The sequence below is a fragment of the Scyliorhinus canicula genome, chromosome 13 (genome assembly GCF_902713615.1).
Source record: "Scyliorhinus canicula chromosome 13, sScyCan1.1, whole genome shotgun sequence".
Lineage (NCBI taxonomy): Eukaryota > Metazoa > Chordata > Chondrichthyes > Carcharhiniformes > Scyliorhinidae > Scyliorhinus > Scyliorhinus canicula.
Genome location: NC_052158.1, coordinates 61,402,133 through 61,422,100, shown reverse-complemented (window position 1 = coordinate 61,422,100; position 19,968 = coordinate 61,402,133). Strand labels below are relative to the sequence as shown.

Genomic DNA, 19,968 nt, shown 5'->3' with positions numbered 1-19,968 from the left:
TCAAGTCAAAAGAGGTGTTAATAGGACAAATGTTGATCACCAAGTGGTAGGTTTTAAGCAGCTACTGCAAGAGAGGGGTTTAGGCATGGAATTCCAGAGCTACGGGCCGCAATGGTTGATAGCTGCTAGCGGTAGAATGAGGAAATCAATAAGGGGCTAGAATTGAAGGAACACAGAGATCTCAGAGGTCTGTAGGAGGGATGGACAAGATTAGTGTGAGAGAGAGAGAGAGAGAGAGACACTGAAAGATTGAGGCTCCTAAAGATTTTTAAAATGCACAATTGCAAAACTGCCACAATTGGGGCAGCAGGGTAGCATGGTGGTTAGCATAAATGCTTCACAGCTCCAGGGTCCCAGGTTCGATTCCCGGCTGGGTCACTGTCTGTGTGGAGTCTGCACGTCCTCCCCCTGTGTGCGTGGGTTTCCTCCGGGTGCTCCGGTTTCCTCCCACAGTCCAAAGATGTGCGGGTTAGGTGGATTGGCCATGCTAAATTGCCCGTAGTGTCCTAATAAAAGTAAGGTTAAGGTTACGGGTGGGCCCGAGTTGTTGGGTTACGGGTATAGGGTGGATACGTGGGTTTGAGTAGGGTGATCATGGCTCGGCACAACATTGAGGGCCGAAGGGCCTGTTCTGTGCTGTACTGTTCTATGTTCTATGTTCTAAGCTGGGGGTGGAGAGTCGGACAGCCAATATAAGTCAGCAAGGACACAAATCAGCACTCCCTCCCCAAAGAAATTGCAATTCAAATCCTCGGAGCAGTGTAGTTTTGTTTCCCCTCTGCAATTCTTCTCCGCCTCATGCCGGATTCCAATTCCATGGGAAATAAACCACCTAGCCCAAGAGTTAGCCGAGACCACATCACCAGGCTCGTTTCACACACAGAAAGCAACACATTTCCTGAGTGACGTTAATTCACCACTTCGACTCCCCGTTATTGATCAGTGGCACACACCGCCAGTACTTCACCCTGCTGTTTTACAGTTCAGAATGCTCACAGTTTGAAGGGCAGAAATCTCTAATTGTACTGCTGGGTATTGTTCAGTCTTGAAGTGGACACAAGGTAAAATAATATCTCACAGCGACCATGACACCTAGTAACTCCTCAAGGTTCCTTTAATTTGCAAGGGCCATTAAAATGGCACTCTCTGAGGCAGCCTAATGATGGATTTGCTCCCGTCACATCTAGGCTGCTGGGTTTACACAGAGATGAACTCCAGTGTAGATTCCGTTCTGAAACATGAAGCAGCATAGACCCAGTGCCAAAGTGAGCATTCAGCCACCGTCACACATCTCCAGGCAACAAAGGACACCAGTGTATTACGAAGCTGAGATTTCTGCAGCATCACAAAGGGGGCAGGATGCAGGCTTCATTGGCACGGTCACTGATCTTCGGGCATTGCATGTCAATGGGAGGGATACAACACTATCCCACTGGAAGAGGAAGCTGCATCTCAGAGCCCCGGATCTAGACAAGGGAACTCTTTAACCTGCTCTACTCAGGGGATACAAAGGTGGTACGATGGGGGGGGGGGGGGGGGGGGGGAACAAATGAAAGGAAGGTGGGGACTAAATTTGAATGGGTGTGCCGCAGTTGTGTATACAGAGTAGTCACTTGCACTTGCAGAGACCCACCAGGTCCAAGTAGAGGAATGGTGTCTTAGGTGACAATGTTCTTAGAATTGACCTAATTTCACAGAGCATTGACAAATACCTTTATATTTAAAGAAAAACGGCTCAGCAATAAATAATACAGCTAATGTTTCGAGGACCACGCTTTGGCAGAGAAAAAAAATGGAGGGTTCTATAGATTCATAGATTTCATAGTGCAGAAGGAGGCCATTCAGCCCATCGAGTTTGCACGGGCTCTTGGAAAGAGCACCCTACCCAAGCCCACACTTCCACCCTATCCCCATAACCCAGTAACCCCACCCAACACTAAGGAGAATTGTGGACACCAAGGGCAATTTAGCATGGCCAATCCACCTAACCTGCACATCTTTGGAACGTGGGAAGAAACCGGAGCGCCCGGAGGGAACCCACGCACAGACAGGGAGAACGTGCAGACTCCACACAGATGGCGACCCAAGCCGGGAATTGAACCTGGGACCATGGAGCTGTGAAGCAATTATGCTAACCACTATGCTACCGTGCTGCCTCAAACAAGTGCATTGCCTAGAGATCTTAAGTAATTCAGGCCTGATGAAAACCATTTTTAAAAGTGTGATCAATGAAGTTACATGAGTAAACACGCCACTTATCCTACACGCAGAAAAGTGCAACAAAGGGAAAATGAGATAAATGACAGCTAATTCAAGTTTTTCTTGGTTGCGACTTAAGGGAGGAATGCTGACCAGGACTCCGGAAAGTCTCCTCCTACTTTTCTGTGATGTTTGAAATCCACTTGAAAAGGCATGTGGAAGTTCAAACTAGAAACAAGGACTAGAAGGAAAAACCACTCATTATATCGGTGTGAGCAAAAAAGATGGAAGCTAACCACACAACATGTTCTTTAACTAAACTGGAGTGAGGGCAGCACAGTGGCACAGTGGGTTAGCACGGCGCCGAGGTCCCAGGTTCGATCCTGGCTCTGAGTTACTGTCCATGTGGAGTTTGCACATTCTCCCCGTGTTTGCTTGGGTTTCGCCCCCACAACCCAAAAATGTGCAGGCTCGGTGGATTGGCCACATTGAATTGCCCCTTAATTGGAAAAAGATGAATTGGGTACTCTAAATTTAAAAAAAAACTAAACTGGAGTGGCAATGACAGTGATTAGCAGTGCTGCCTCACTGGGATCAATTCCGGCCTTGGGTGACTGTCTGTGTGGAGTTTGCACTTTCTGCCAGTGTCTGCATGGGTTTCCTCCGGGTGCTCCGATTTCCTCCCAGTCGAAAATGTGCAGATTAACTGGATTGGCTAAGCTACATTTCCCCTTAGTATCCAAGGATATGTAGGTTAGGTGGGGTTAGGGGATAGGCCGGAAGATTACGTCTGGGTGGGGTGCTCTTTCAGCTGGTCGGTGCAGACTCGATGGGCCGAATGACCTCCTTCTGCACTCTACGGATTCTATGGTTCCAGTGTCCTACACTATAAGAGACATGATAAATAATGAAAATTGACAGATCGCTGCTCAGCGCTGGCTAAAACTGTTCCTATTCAATGTCCACACACATTGGATTGCAAATGTAGATTCGGGAACGCCATAGCTGATGCTTTTTCATTCCGTACCATAACAGGACTGAAGCCACCGCACTGATACAGTCCTTTGACATCAAAAAATATCTCAAAAAGGCTTCACAGCAACAGAATCAAAATAAAATTTGAAACTGAACCATAAGGAGATATGAGGACAGGTAATGAAAGTTAAGTTTGAAGAAGCACTTCTAAAAGAATGAAGGAGGTGCAGAGGTTTAGAGAGAGAATTCCAGAGCTTAGGGCCAAGGCAGCTGGAATTATGGCACCAATGGTCGAAAGAAAGAAGTGAGGGCGGACAAGTAAAAAACTACATTCCCAGGAGAACAAAGAAAATATTCTAAACACATACCTCCTTCAACCCTGACAGTTTGTGGTTTGGAATCTGTAGAGTGCGTGAAGTTGTTTAAATGGACGATGGCCTTGCAAAAACAGCACCTCAATAACCAATTCCCACCCACAATCTGTATGCAGATGATCAACCCGGACAAATCTGACCAGGCATCAAGCCTGCCCTATGGGGCGGTTTACTTCATACAAGGATTGATAACAAGGGCACGGTTCACTGCAGTAATGGTGGAAGATGGAGGCAGGTTATCTGCAGACATAAGGTCCACACTTCCTGATACAAGGAAGACATGGTGAGCGAAAGCCATGTCCCAACGAGATCTGCTTCTCAAATATCCCGATTTGTTAGAAGTCACAAGTATTAGCAGTGGATTCGGACCAAAGAGGAATAAAGAGAAATAGCTGATTTAATAGCAGGCCATTTTCTGTAACAATGTAAGCATCACTCAGGATGAGGAAAAAGCAAATCACCATTAAAGTTGATTCTTCCAGTAGCCTACCTGTCCAACCACAACAATCTTCAACATTTTTCTCCCTATGACTCCACCTAATTATTCTAAATATTTAATCGGTCTGCACTCTCCCTATTGGCAACCAAACCTTCAGCATTTAATCCCCAAGCTCTAGAATCATCTCCCTAAATCTCTATACCATTTTCCCTCCCTTTGAGACCTTGCTGAAAACCCACGTCTTCAACCAAGCATTTTTTGCACCTCTCCCAAGATCTTTCCTTTTGGATTGGTGTTCATTTTTATCTGATTTACCTTCCTATGAAGCCCCTTGACCAATTTTCCGAGATTAATGGCGCGACATACATTAATGCAAGTTGTTGCTTGAAGTGCGTGCACATTCTTCCTGTGTCTGCGTGAGTTTCAGCCCCACAACCCAAAATGTACCGGGTAAGTGGATTGGCCGTGCTTAATTGCCACTTATTTGGAAAAAAAATGAATTGGGTTCTCTAAAATTTTAAAAAAGTAGGGCAAAGTTGTTGCTTGAGGGGACACCTTTGGTGAAACAGTTGTAAATTTACGTCCCTTCATACATATTTTATAGTACAGTAGCATTCATCATTTGCCTCAAGTCATCACACTCTTCAATGAATCCACTACCCCTACCCCCAGACAAACCAGATCCCATTTGGGCCTGCAGGATTAAGCATTCTTTATCTCTCCTCATGACTGACTTCAATCAGTCTTTATTGGCCCTTTGAAAAGGTTTTAAAACAAATGCCCCACAATCCCCAACCCCCTTAACATGGGGGGGGGGGGGGGGGGGGGGGTGATCTCCAAATTGTGAAAAGACATTAGCAGGCATTTGCAGCAAGAAAACTAAAGAACAAAATTCGGAAATTCTGCATGGGCCATTTAAGAATGAAAGAGTTTATCCGACGGATAAAACTGGGAAGGGGAAGCTTGCACTGGGACAAGTGCTGAGTTACCAAAGCTCTTTTGCAAACACAAAAAAGCTCAAACTGGCTGATAATGCTTTACTGTTAAAACCTTTACATTGCAATAAAACCCTAACCCAACATCGTCAATCTAGTGTTCCAGGTTCTCGAGAACCTGATATGTATACCCAGCACCTTCTGTTTCAATCCAGATTTCTGGAGTGCACTGCCTGAACAGATGGGTGAATCAAATTCAACAGTAACTTTCAAAAGGAATTCAATAGTGAGAGAAGCGGGGATGGATTCTTCTCCTTTTGGCAGAAAAGGGTTGAAGGGAGATTTAAAAGACTTGTTGAAAATTATGGAGCAGTTGCTGTTTCCACTAGGAGAAGGACCAGAGGACGATTGAAGATAATTGGTAAAAAAAAAGATCCAGCCCAGGGATGAGTTAATTTTTTTACTCTTGATTTACAATAATCTGAAATGCACTGCCTGTGAGAATAGTGGAAACAGATTTGGTAGTAACCTTCAAAAGGGAACTGGACAACTTGTAATGGAACAATCTGCAGAGACGTGGACAAAGAGCATGGGGAAATAGGATTTATTGGAGTCACTCTCCCAAAGATTCGGAAGAAGCAAAATGGGGCCAAATTGTCTCCCTAGGTGCTGCTTGAGATTGAGATTTGACTGACTATGAGTTTGCAGCGATTCCTTTTTGTAACAGTTGCACAGATCTGCCACTCCAGGGAGTTGGGAAGCCCCTCCGCGTTAACCAGAACTGCAGGGGGTGAAAGCTTTGATTCAGTAATGCACTGCTGGCTTTAACCAACTGCCAAAGTGTTTATACCCTCCCTCAAACCCTCCAAATACATGAAAAGGTGCCGAGAGGAGATGAAGAAATCGTGCAGGATTTTATAAAGCATCACAGTGGGCGAGATAAACCCCTGAGTATTTCCCCAGGCATGAAATATAAAGAAAGCATTTGGGAAAGGACAGAATGAGTGAGCGATTTTTTTTTAAAAAACCTTAATTTTCAAATGCTGACTGGCCTATTGGAAGATTTGCATCTTTCAGCGGCTGAACTTCTGTTCCACCGAACGAATCACTTCACAGAGAGCACCGAGGCAAATTTCCAGTACTTTGCCCCCACAATACACCTAACGCAGCCCTTTAGTCATGTTTTTGCTCCATGTAAATCGAAACCTGCTGTGCGTTTTGCAACATTGTCTGATTTTATTTCCAGTGCTTGCAAAGGCTTTTGTTTCCTTATACTCTAATTACAAACTCGAATTTCCCAGCTATCTGGATTTTTAAAGATACAAAAACCAAAGTATTCTTGGATTGACTGTGTTGCTTAACACAATTAATGTGAGGGGGGGGGGGGGGGGGGGGGGGGACGGGGACGAAATTCTGACTCTTAAGGGTTTTTTCGAATGATTGAAATTATTTGCTCAAAAATATTACAATACTTTTTTTAAATGCTGTGAATCCTTCATAGCAGCCACTAACTGTGATCCATATCTCTGCAAACATGTAGAATGGGGCAACATCGCCAACAAGTTGGAAACTTTTAAAACAAACACACAATGATGCTTCAAAAGGGAGGGTTACAAATCAGCGCCCTCACACTCCAGTCCCAGCACTTTGCGGAGATGTTTACTCACAGTTCTTGGAGATTAGAGGCACTAGTTTGTGCCCAATTTGTTAAACCTTGATATATTTCTTTAATCCAGACCTCAGATACTGCAGCAGGAAAGCCTGTGCTCGATATTGACACATCAAGAGTGGAGGAGAAAGTAACAAAGCTCTACAATTTTTCATTCACTTTTTTTACCAAAAGCCTCCCCACCACGTGCTCGAAAAGGACAAAGGAAAGTAACATTCTTCCCGTCCCTTTAGGGCTCGTCCCCAAAGTGCAGTTCTCAATACAAGCGTGAAACCAGCCAGACCCTTTTAGTGAGCTCTCACTGATTATTAAAACATCATCCGTAAGCAGACCATAAGTGCCACGTTTATGAGGGCACAAGTTTCAAATGATGATCAAAATTCATTTCAAAACGTGCCAAATTATGACTGCGCACCCTTTATTAGCAATGTACTTCAGTCTCCTCAGTGCCCGCTGTTTCGCAGAAAGCCTCATGGCACCAGCGGGCACTGCATGCCCCCTCGCCAACTATTTTCATTGAACACAAATAACCAAGTAAACTAAATCAACTAAACTGAGGGACAAATGAGAGAGACAGTCCCTTAAAGGGAAACTGACTAAAACAAACAAAGGAATCACAAATGAAACTTCAAACTAAAATGTGATTAAAGGGGTTAATAAGGCATCTCAGCCCCCCGCGGTGCCCATCGGGCACGGAAGACTTCAAGGGCGGTAGAGGGGAAGACAGTCGGAGCAGACTACCCCCTCGATCGACCGCTGCCTGGACCTGATGTTGGCAACAAAAACAGAAAACACTGGACAATCTCAGCTGGTCTGCCAGCATCTGTAGAGAGAGAAGGGAGCTAACGTTTAAAGTCTGGATGACTCTTTGTCAAAGCCTTGTTGACAGCACGTTTGGTCAGGCCTACGAGCAGGTTTGTGTAGGTGCAGACATTACCACAGAAGAGAGGCAGGCAGCCTGAATGTGGGTCCGCTTCGATCGCGCACATTTGGACCTGTTAATAGTCAGGGTTTAGGAACAGGTCTGAGGACCCCCAGTCTGCCCGCTTCCTGTCCACACCAGGTGGCTAGAGATCAGGAGAGGGGGCTGAAGTGCAGCCAGGAGTAGAGTAACTGGAGGTCGGTGTCCAGCGGCACACCACAGGGATCAGTGCTGTGTCCCTTATATTTATATATATATACATGACATAGATTTTTTTTAAATTTAGATTACCCGATTAACTTTTTCCAATTAAGGAGCAATTTAGCGTGGCCAATCCACCTACCTTTCACATCTTTGGGTTGTGGGGGCGAAACCCACGCAAACACGGGGAGAATGTGCAAACTCCACACAGACAGTGACCCAGAGCCGGGATCAAACCTGGGACCTCGGCGCTGTGAGGCAGCAATGCTAACCACTGTACCACCGTGCTGCCCATACATGACATCGATGAGAATGTGGTGGGTACGATAAGTACGTTTGCAGAGGACATCAAGATTGATGGTTAACAGTGAAGATGTGGGCCGTAGGTTACAGGAAGATACAGATGGGTTGGGCAGAGCAGTGGCAGATGATGGTATTCACCCTGATAAGTGCAAGGTGATGTGGTTTGGAAGAGGAAACAGGACAAGGGAGTATGAAATGAATGGCAGGACACTAGGAAGCTCAGAGGAAGAGATAGATCTTGGGATACTTGTTCACAGATCCCTGAAGGTGGCAGAGCAGGTGAATAAGGTAATAAAGAAGGCATATGGGATACTTGCCTTTATCAGTTGTAGCATAAAATATAAGAGCAAGGAGGTTACGTTGGCGCTGTACAGAACGTTGGTTAGGACACAGCTGGAGCACTGTGTGCAATTTTGGTCACCTCACTATAGGAAGGAAATGATTGCACTGGAGTGGGTACAGAGGAGATTCACCAAGATGTTGCCTGGGATGGAGCATCTGAGCTATAAGGAGAGACTGGATGGGCATGGATTGTTTTATTTGGAGCAGAGAAGGATGAGGAGGATATAATTTAGGTATTTAACCTTATGAGGGGTTTAGACAGGGTAATTAGGAAGCAGCTGTTCCCATTGGTTGAGGGGTCAATCACAAGGGGACATAGTTTTCGGTTCAGGGGCAGGCGATTCCGGGGGGATTTGAGAAAATAATTTTTCACCCTGCGGGTGGTGAGAATCTTGAATGCACTTCCTGGGAAGGCAGTGGAGGCTGGAAACCTTACAACCTTTAAAAAGCACTTGGATGAGCACTTGAAGCACATTCAAGGATATGATAAGTGGGATTAGCACAAGATATGGGGTAGTTATTGTCCGTGCAAACTTGATGGGCCTAAGGGACTTTTCTGCGATGAACAACTCTATGACTATGACTCTAAGTTTGATTGTAATTAACAGGTTCTGGGCACCCTGTTGTAGGAAGTGCTTGAAGGTTTAGAAAGCCTTCAGGATATGCTGTGAATACTGGGAGAACATGAGCAATGAGAAAATATAATTATATGAAGAGATCGAGATATTGAGAAGATGAGGCTGTGAGGAGAATTAATAGGGGTTTATTTAATAAATCGGGGATGCTTCTGTTGGCTAAAGGCTACTTTCTGTGAGCAGTCATCAAATTAAAATTGCCACTGAGAGAGTTCAGGTGAACCTCCTTAATACGGGTTTCGTTGGCATGAGGAATACTTTGCCACAGTTGAGGCAAATACCATTGAGGGGAAAAAATAGTTCAATTTTTGTAAGCCCATTCTTGAAGTTACAATTCCAAATCCGCAGTGTGGACAGGGCAAACCCTTAATCCATCTCATTGCTTGATCTTAGCTAAAGAGTTGATAAGCAAAGGAAAAAATAAATGTTAAGATCGTCCTTGTGATTGATCTCTTAATCAAGGGGAACAGTTGCTTCCTATTTACCCTGTCCAAGCCCCTCATTATCTTATACACCTCAGTCATGTCCCCCCTCAGTCTTCTCTGCTCTAAAGAAAACAAACCAAGCCTATCCAGTCTCTCCTTATAGCTCAGATGCTCCATCCCAGGCAACATCCTGGTGAATCTCCTCTGTACCCCCTCCAGTCCAATCATCTCCTTCCTATAGCGAGGTGACCAAAACAGCACACAGCAATGGTCTCACTAATGTTCTGTACAGCTCCAACATAAGTTCCTTGCTCTGCCGCCTTCAGGATTCTGTGAACAAGTACCCCAAGATCTGTCTGTTTCTCAGAGCTTCCTAGTGTCATGCCATTCATTATATACTCCATTGTCCTGTTCCTTCTTCCAAAGTGCATCACCTCACTCTTAACAGGGTTAAATATCATCTGCCACTGCTCTACCTATCTGACCAACCCATCTGTATCTTCCTGTAACCTTCTTCACTGTTAACCATCCTACTAATCTTTGTGCCATCTGCAATCCTATTTATCATTCCCTGCACATTCTCATCTATACCATTTGTGTATATATAACAAACAATAAGTGACCCAGCGCTGATCACTGTGGCATGCCGCTAGCCTCCAGTTTCTCAAACAGCCTTCTACCACCACCCTTTGTGTCCTATTACTCAGCCAGTTTCAGATCTATCTCACCAAGTTTCCTTGAATTCTATGTGATGCAACCTTCTCAATTAGGCTCCAATGTGCGGATCTTGTCAAAGGCTTTGCTAAAATCCACATAAACAACATCAACTGCACTTCCTGTATCCACACACTCGGTCACTTTATTTTTAGTTATTTATTCTTTTAAATTTAGTGTACCCAATTCATTTTTTGCCAATTAAGGGGCAATTTAGGGTTAGGCTTACGGGCTGGTTTAGCTCACTGGGCTAAATCGCTGGCTTTTAAAGCAGACCAAGCAGCACGGTTCGATTCCCATACCAGCCTCCCCGGACAGGCGCCGGAATGTGGCGACTAGGGGCTTTCCACAGTAACTTCATTGAAGCCTACTCGTGACAATAAGCGATTTTCATTTTTCATTTTCATTTAGCGTGTTCACTCCACCTACCCTGCACATCTTGGGTTGTGGGGGCGAAACCCGCGCAAACACGGGGAGAATGTGCAAACTCCACACGGACAGTGAGCCGGGATCGAACCTGGGACCTCGGCGCCGTGAGGCAACAGGGCTAACCCACTGCGCCATCGGTCACTTTATCAAACGTTCTATCAAATTTGTTAAGCATGACCTCCCTCTGACAAAGCCATGCTGACTATCCCTAAGCAACCCATGCCTTTCGAAGTGCCGATTAATTCTCTCCTTCGGAATTTGCAATACTTTTTTTTTTGAAATAATTTTTATTGAAAAATTTTGAATTTATACAACAATAACGCACCATAGTAAAATACCAAAAATAACAATAATATTAACAATCATAAACATTCGCCCCACCTCCATGAACAACACAGCATTTTAACAACAACGCAAATTAACACAATATAAAGTTACAGACTAGACATTACAGTAAGGAACACCCCACCCCCCCCCCCCCCCCCCCCCTCCCCCCACCCCGGGTTGCTGCTGCTATTGACCAAGATACCTATCTCTGAGCCAGGAAGTCCAGAAAAGGCTGCCATCGTTTATAGAACCGTTGTATTGATCCTCTCAGGGCAAATTTGACCCTTTCCAATTTTATAAATCCCGCCATGTCACTGATCCAGGTCTCCACACTTGGGGGCCTCGCATCCTTCCACTGTAGCAGGATCCTTCGTCAGGCTACTAGGGACGCAAAGGCCAGGACACCGGCCTCTTTCGCCTCCTGCACTCCCGGCTCTACCGCAACTCCAAAAATCGCGAGTCCCCACCCTGGTTTGACCCTGGATCCAACCACCCTCGACACCGTCCCCGCCACCCCCTTCCAGAATTCTTCCAGTGCTGGGCATGCCCAGAACATATGGGCGTGGTTCGCTGGACTCCCCGAACATCTGGTGCACCTGTCCTCACCCCCAAAGAACCTACTCATCCTAGTCCCGGACATGTGGGCCCGGTGCAGCACCTTAAATTGGATGAGACTAAGCCTCGCACATGAGAAGGAAGAGTAGACTGTCTCTAAGACATCCGCCCAAGTCCCGTCCTCTATCTGCTCCCCAAGTTCCTCCTCCCATTTAGCCTTCAGCTCCTCCACTGATGACTCCTCCACCTCCTGCATTACCTTATAGATGTTAGACACCTTCCCCTCTCCGACCCACACCCCCGAAAGCACTCTGTCCATCGTCCCCCGCGACGGCAGCAGAGGGAATCCCTCTACCTGTCACCTAGCAAACGCCTTTACCTGCAGGTATCTGAACATGTTCCCTTGGGGAAGGCCAAATTTATCTTCCAGTTCCCCCAGGCCCGCAAACCTCCCGCCAATAAACAGGTCCCTCAATTTGCTGATGCCCGCCCTTTGCCATCCCCTAAATCCCCCATCCTTGTTCCCCGGGATGAACCGATGGTTGCCACCCAGTGGAGCCTCCATCGAGCCCCCTGTTTCCCCCCGATGCCGTCTCCACTGTCCCCAGATTCTTAGGGTCACTGCCACCACCGGGCTCGTGGTAAACCTCTTAGGGGAGAGCGGCAACGGTGCCGTTACCATGGCACCCAGGCTCGTACCTCTACATGACGCCATCTCCATTCTTTTCCACACCGCCCCTCCCCCTCTATCACCCATTTACGCACCATTGACACATTGGCTGCCCAATAGTACCCCAGAAGGTTGGGCAGCGCCAGCCCGCCTCTGCCCCTCCCTCGCTCCAGGAACACCCTCTTCACACTCGGAGTCCCATGTGCCAACACAAAGCTCAAAATACTGCTAGTCACTCTCCTAAAGAAGGCCCTGGGGATAAAGATGGGCAGGCACTGAAAGAGGAACAAGAACCTCGGAAGCACCGTCATTTTGACGGACTGTACCCTCCCCGCCAACGATAATGGCAGCATGTCCCACCTCTTGAACTCCTCCTCCATCTGATCTACAAGTCTGGTGAAGTTATGCTTGTGAAGAGTCCCCCAGTCCCTGGCTACCTGCACCCCCAGGTACCTAAAGCTCTCCCCTGCCCGCCTAAGCGGGAGCCTACCAATTCCTTCCTCCTGGTCTCCAGGGTGCACCACAAACACCTCACTCTTGCCTAAATTTAATTTATAACCTGAAAAGGTCCCAAACTCAGCTAGCAACTCCATCACTCCCGGCATCCCTCCCACCGGGTCCGCCACATACTGTAACAGGTCATCGGCATACAACAACACCCTATGTTCCTCTCCACCTCGCACCAAACCTCTCCACCTCTCTGAATCCCTCAACGTCATCGCCAGCGGCTCGATTGCCAGTGCAAACAACAAGGGGGACAGGGGGCAACCCTGCCTGGTCCCTCGGTAAAGCCGGAAGTACTCCGACCTCCTCCTATTCGTGGCCACGCACGCCATTGGGGCCTCATATAGCAGCCTTACCCATCTAATGAACCCTTCACCAAATCCAAACCTCCCCAACACCTCCCATAGGTACCCCCACTCCACTCTATCGAAGGCCTTCTCCGCATCCAGCGCCACCACTATCTCTGCCTCCCCCTCAATCGCCGGCATCATGATGACATTCAACAATCTCCGCACATTTATGTTCAGCTGCCTTCCCTTCACGAAACCTGTCTGGTCCTCGTGCACAACCCCTGGCACACAGTCCTCTAACCTGGTGGCCAGGATTTTTGCCAGGACCTTAGCATCCACGTTGAGGAGAGATATGGGCCTGGATCAACCACACTGCTGGGGGTCCTTGTCCCTCTTTAAAATTAACGAGATCAGCGCCCGTGACATCGTCGGGGGCAAAGTCCCCCCTTCCCATGCTTCATTGAGTGTCCGCACCAGCAAGGGGCCCACTAGGTCCACAAACTTTTTATAAAATTCCACCGGGAACCCATCCGGCCCCGGTGCCTTCCCTGACTGCATCTGCCCGATCCCCTTAACTAGCTCCTCCAGCTCAATCGGCGCACCCAACCCCCCCCCCCTTCCCCCCCCCCCCCCCCCCCCCCCCCCCCCACCTTCTCCTCCTGCACCTTCGGGAAAGAAAGCCCGTCAAGGAACCTCTCCATTCCACTCCTCTCCCCCGTTGGTTCCGACCGGTACAGTTCCCCGTAAAAGTCCTTGAAGACCTCATTCACCTCTACCCCCTTCCGCACCACATTCCCACTTTTGTCTCTCACTCCAGCAATTTCCTTAGCCGCATCCCGCTTGCGGAGCTGATGAGCCAGCATCCTACTCGCCTTTTCACCATGTTCGTACACTGCCCCTTGTGCCTTCCTCCACTGTGCCTCCGCCTTTCTAGTGGTCAGAAAATCAAATTTAGCCTGGAGGCTGCGCCTCTCCCCCAACAGTCCCTCCTGGGGCAGCGCGGTAGCATGGTGGTTAGCATAAATGCTTCACAGCTCCAGGGTCCCAGGTTCGATTCCCGGCTGGGTCACTGTCTGTGTGGAGTCTGCACGTCCTCCCCGTGTGTGCGTGGGTTTCCTCCGGGTGCTCCGGTTTCCTCCCACAGTCCAAAGATGTGCGGGTTAGGTGGATTGGCCATGCTAAATTGCCCGCAGTGTCCTAATAGTAAGGTTAAGGGGGGGGTTGTTGGGTTACGGGTATAGGGTGGATGCGTGGGTTTGAGTAGGGTGATCATTGCTCGGCACAACATCGAGGGCTGAAGGGCCTGTTCTGTGCTGTACTGTTCTATGTTCTATGTCCTCTGGTGCCTCTGCATACCTCCTGTCCACCTCCAGCATCTTTCCCACCAGTCTATCCCTCTTGCTCCTCTCCCTGTGTGCCCGGATGGATATCAGCTCCCCATGAATCACTGCCTTCAGGGCTTCCCAGACCATCCCCACCTGAACCTCCCCCGTATCATTCACCTCGAGGTACCCCTCAATACTTACCCGGACCCTCCTGCACACCTCCTCCTCCGCCAACAACCCCACATCCAACCGCCACAACGGACGTTGGTCCCGCACCTCCCCCATCTCCAACTCTATCCAATGCGGAGCGTGGTCGGAGATTGCAATGGCCGAATACTCGGCCTCCTCCACTCTCGGAATCAGTCCCCTACTCACCACGAAGAAATCTATCCGAGAGTAGACCCTATGTATGTGGGAGAAGAAAGAGTACGCCCGTGCCCTCGGCCTCACAAACCTCCATGGATCCACCCCACCCATCTGATCCATAAACCCTCTCAATACCTTGGCCGCCGCCGGCCTCCTACCCGTCCTAGAGCTGGACCGATCCAGTGAAGGATCCAACACCGTATTAAAGTCCCCCCCATGATCCCGCATCCAGATTTTTTTTAGAATTAGAACAGTACAGCACAGAACAGGCCCTTCGGCCCTCAATGTTGTGCCGATCAATGATCACCCTACTCAAGCCCACGTATCCACCCAACAACCAGTAACCCAACAACCCCCATTAACATTATTTTTTAGGACACTAAGGGCAATTTAGCCTGGCCAATCCACCTAACCCGCACATCTTTGGACTGTGGGAGGAAACCGGAGCACCCGGAGGAAACCCACGCACACACGGGGAGGACGTGCAGACTCCGCACAGACAGTGCCCCAGCCGGGAATTGAACCTGGGACCCTGGAGCTGTGAAGCATTGATGCTAACCACCATGCTACCATGCTGCCCTTAATCCGGGACCCGTCCCAACATACGCCTCATAAAGCCCGCATCGTCCCAATTTGGGGCATACACACTAGCCAGTACCACCTTCTCTCCTTGTAGCCTGCCCCAAACCATAACATACCTACCACCCTTATCCGCCACCACCTCCGATGCCTCAAACAACACATTTTTCCCCACCAAAATCGCCACTCCCCGGTTCTTCACATCCAACCCAGAGTGGAAAACCTACTCCACCCATCCCTTCCTCAGGCGGACCTGGTCCGCCACCTTCAAGTGGGTCTCCTGAAGCATTGCCACATCTGCCTTTAGCCCCTTCAGGTGAGCCAGTACCCTCGACCGCTTCACCGGCCCATTCAACCCTCTCGCATTCCAGGTGACCAACTGGATCAGAGGGCGTCCCGCCCCCCTCCCCCGTTGACTAGCCAAAGCCCGTCGACTGCCCGCCCCAGGCCAGCACCTCCTGCCCGACCCAGTCCCCACAGCGACAACACCTCTCCTCTGTCACCCCCAGCCCCCACCAGCTCCTTCCTGACCCTACCACCAGCAACCCGGTATTCCCCTTTCCCCCCCTCCCTTCCCCCCCAGGCTAGGAACCCTCCCAGCTGCGAACCGTCCTCCATTGTACTTCCGTGGGTCAGTTAACTTCTGCTGACCCCGGAAACTCCCGCCAATAACCCGACCCCTCCCAAAGTGGGATCATCCCCCAATCTATCCCTCCTCCAGGCACCGCTCCAGCGCGGGGAAGAACCAGTTAAGGCCCCGCCTCCCAGCCCCGCAGCGCAGCACTGCTCCACCACACCCTTCTGACGCAGCTCCAAAATAACAGCCCCACTCCATACCCCCAACCCGACATAGAATACAACAAACCCCCCCGACCCTCCCCGCAAGATACACAACTCAACCAATGCCCCACAGCAGAAAAAAACATAGCAGAACAACACCCCCATGAATAACCATATCAAATTTGCAAAAGTACAAAAAAAAGAGAACATAGCAACAGCAGAATCCAGCGCTAAGATATTACAACCGACCCCGCAACCCCAAACCCCTAGTTCAAGTCCAGTTTCTCTGTCCGCACGAAGGCCCACGCCTCTTCCGGGGAAATCGAAATAATAATGCCAGTCCGAATAAGTTACCCACAGGCGCGCGGGCTGCAACATTCCGAACTTTATCTTTTGCCTGTAAAGTACCTCCTTCGTCCGATTAAATCCGGACCGCCGCTTAGCCACCTCCGCACTCCAATCCTCGTAGATCCGTACTACTCCATTCTCCCACTTGCTGCTCTTCACCTTCTTGGCCCAGCGCAGCACACACTCCCGATCACTGAACCGGTGGAACCTAACCAGCACCGCACGCGGGGTTTCATTGTCCTTAGGCCTCCTGGCCAGTACTCTGTGTGCTCCCTCCAGCTCCAAGGGCAGATGGAAAGACCCGGCCCCCACTAGCGAGTTCAGTATTATAGCCACATAGGTTGTCAGGTCCGACCCCTCCAGCCCCTCCGCAAGGCCCAAGATCCGCAGGTTTTTCCGCCTCATGCGGTGATCAAGCTCCTCGAAGCGTTCCTGCCACTTCTTGTGGAGTGCCTTGTGCCCCTCCACCTTACTCACGAGGACCACGGCCTCCTCCTCTCGTTCAGTGGCCTGCGTCTGCAACTTATTGATGGCAGCACCCTGGGTGGTCTGAATCTCCGACAGCCTTCAGTTTGTTTCCTGCAGAGAGCTCAGTACCTCAGCCTTGAAGTCTGTGAAGCAGCGCAGGAGAGCAGTTAGTTGCTCCTGGGCCCACTGTTTCCACTCCTCTGGAGCTCTGCCGGCGGCCATCTTGGATCCCTTCCCCCATTTTTTCTGGGGAGCTGCTGCTGCTTTTTCTCCCTTTCCACTCCGAGTTCGAGTCATGGACTGCGGGGAAATCGTTCAGCACACCTTCCCCCACTGGGAGACGTCGAAAAATTTCCGTTTTGGGCTCTAAAAAGAGCCGAAAAGTCAGTTTAAAACGGGAGCTCCCAAATGTGTGGCTTCCTACTCCATCACAGCCACCGGAAGTCCAGAATTTGCAATATTTCCCCGGTTTGTAATTCCCTGGTTTACCTCTACCACTCTTCTTAAAAAATGGAACAACATTAGCTGTTCTCCAGTCCTCTGGCTCTTCCTTCATGGCCAGATAGGAATTAAAAACTTGGGTCAGAGCCCTGGCAATTTCCTGCCTCTTGTCCCGCAGCAGCCTGGACTACAATCCATCTGGGCCTGGGAATTTGTCTATTTTTTGAGCCTGTCAAAGTCTCCAATACCTCCTCACTTCCTATGTCAAACTGCTCAAGGTCCTCACACTTCCATTCCCTGAATGCTGTACCAAGAGTAAAGACCGAGGAGAAATATGAATTTAACACCCGAGCAACGTCCTGTGCCTTCGTACACAGGTTGCCCCTTTGATCTCTAATGGGACCTACTCTTTCCTTAGTGAACCTCTTCATTTTACTGTATTTATAGAGTATTTTAGGGTTCTCCCTAATCTAATCTTATTCTCAATTCCTTTATCATGCCCCACTTTCGCTCTTCTAATTGCTTTCCCAAGTTTCCTCTTTCACTTCCCATATCTCTCTCGTGCCGCAGTTGAATTTCTCCCTTTTGGACTTGCGAAAAGCTTTTTCCCTCTTCCTTATTGTCCTAGACATCCAGGGTTCTCTGAATGTATTGCTCCTACATTACCCCCAGTAGGGAACAAGTTGGACCCGTACTGTCCCCTTTTCCTTTTTGAAAGTCCTCCGCTGCTGATTTTCCCACAAGAAGCTGTTCCCTGTCAGATTTGGCCAGATCCTGCCTTATTTTAGTAAAATCTGTCTTCTCCCAATCCAAAACCATTTTTTGCGAAACCCACGCAAACACGGGGAGAATGTGCAAACTCCACACGGACAGTGAGCCGGGATCAAACCTGGGACCTCGGCGCCGTGAGGCAACAGGGCTAACCCACTGCGCCATCGGTCACTTTATCAAACGTTCTATCAAATTTGTTAAGCATGACGTCCCTCTGACCTCACCTGAGGAAGGAGCTGCGCTCCGAAAGCTCATGTTTGAAACAAACCTGTTGGACTTTAACCTGGTGTTGTAAGACTTCTTACTGTGCTCACCCCAATCCAACGCCGGCATCTCCACATCATCTTTTGCAGGTTAACCTTTTCCTTGTATGTAACAAACTTTAAAATAAAACATTTAGAGTATCCCCAATTTATTCTTTTCCAATTCAGGGGCAATTTAGCGCTGCCAATCCATCTACCCTCCACATCTTTGGGTCTGGGGCGAAACCCAGGCAAACATAGAGAGAATGTGCAAACTCCACACGGACAGTGACCCAGAGCCGGGATCAAACCTGGGACCTCAGCGCTGTGAGGTGGCAGTGCTAATCACTGTGTTGCCGCATAACAAACTTTAACTGTACCGTGTTGTAGTCACTATCACTAAAACACCCCCCACTACCACATTGCGAATGTGGTATGGCTTCGTTCCCCAGAACCAGTTCCAGCACTGCTCCATCTCTTGTTGGGCTTTCTATATATTGATACAGAAAACTCCCCATAACTCATCAGTCTTACATATTACCCTCCTATCATTAAAGTAAAGACCATCCAGCCTTGTCTTACTCTCCTGACATTCAACAAGGCTGAGCTTGGGGCAACACGGTGGCACAGTGGTTAGTGCTGCAGCCTCACGGCGCCGAGGTCCCAGGTTCGATCCCGGCTCTGGGTCACTGTCCGTGTGGAGTTTGCACATTCTCCCCATGTTTGTGTGGGTTTCGCTCCCACAACCCAAAAATGTGCAGGGTAGGTGGATTGGCCACACTAAATTGCCTCTTAATTGGAAAAAATGAATTTGGTACTTTAAATTTATAAACATAAAAACACAGTTGAGCTCACTCTGGCTTGCTTCCTTTACTGTAGCATGATGTTTCTCTATTTTACTAATATTCTGTGTCCCCTCCCTCTGCCAAACTAGTTTAAACTCCTCCCAGCAGTGTGAGAATCCTTCCTGTTTATTCCCTGTTTGTTCCCTTATTTCCCCTTTCTCTTATTTTGCTGTTATTATTTTGATCCATTGATGATTAATGGACATGACACTTTAAGACAAGCAGTCTTCTCCGCACCCTGATGCCAAAATTGCGGCCACGCCGGGGCGGAGAATCCATTTCCCCACACGGAATGGAACTGGCTCCGGTTCCACGACTCTGCGGGCCCCGCAAAGCGGCGTACCACCGCCTAGCAGCTACCTCGGGCCATTGCTGGTGACCCGCTCCGCCATTCTCCGTCCCAGACCGGCCAAAGTCCCGATGGCGTGGATTTAATGTGGCCCTGCCGGTCGGGATACTAGCGTGGCGGCTGAGAACTCAGTCCACGGCCGCCCTGGTCCGGGGCGGGCCGATCGGAGGGCGGGGTGGGGGGGAAACCTTATACGTGGCCGGGTAATGTTTGTGCGGGCTGTCAGGGTCAGGCGCGCGGCCGATCGGGGGGTTTATTTTCAGGGTACAGCCCCACGGTCCGAGACCGCCATGGAGCACGGCACAGACGCTGGAGGCCACCATGCGCGGCTTTCGACCCAGAAGTGCGCGGGCCCGTATCTGCAGCAAAAGCTGCTAGATTTACGCCGGGTCCCTGCTGGCCCCATGCAGGGCTGGAAATATGTGGCCCTTTCACGACAGTTTTGTTGCCATGAAAATCCACAGTTCTGACGCCGTCATGGGAATATAGTCCCAATAACGGAGAATCCAGCCCCCTGCTTTTTAATCTGCCCAACTCCCTGAATTC

At 49.1% G+C, this 19,968-nt stretch overlaps 1 long non-coding RNA gene across 1 annotated transcript in view; it reads right to left on the bottom strand.

The window, feature by feature from the left end:
- LOC119976040 overlaps positions 1–6,767 on the bottom strand; it is a 61,154-nt gene extending 54,387 nt beyond the window's left edge. The window contains exon 1 of the long non-coding RNA XR_005462862.1: positions 6,590–6,767. This is a non-coding gene — a long non-coding RNA (uncharacterized LOC119976040). The remainder of the gene's footprint in view (positions 1–6,589) is intronic.
- Between the last annotated feature and the right edge of the window lie 13,201 nt (positions 6,768–19,968).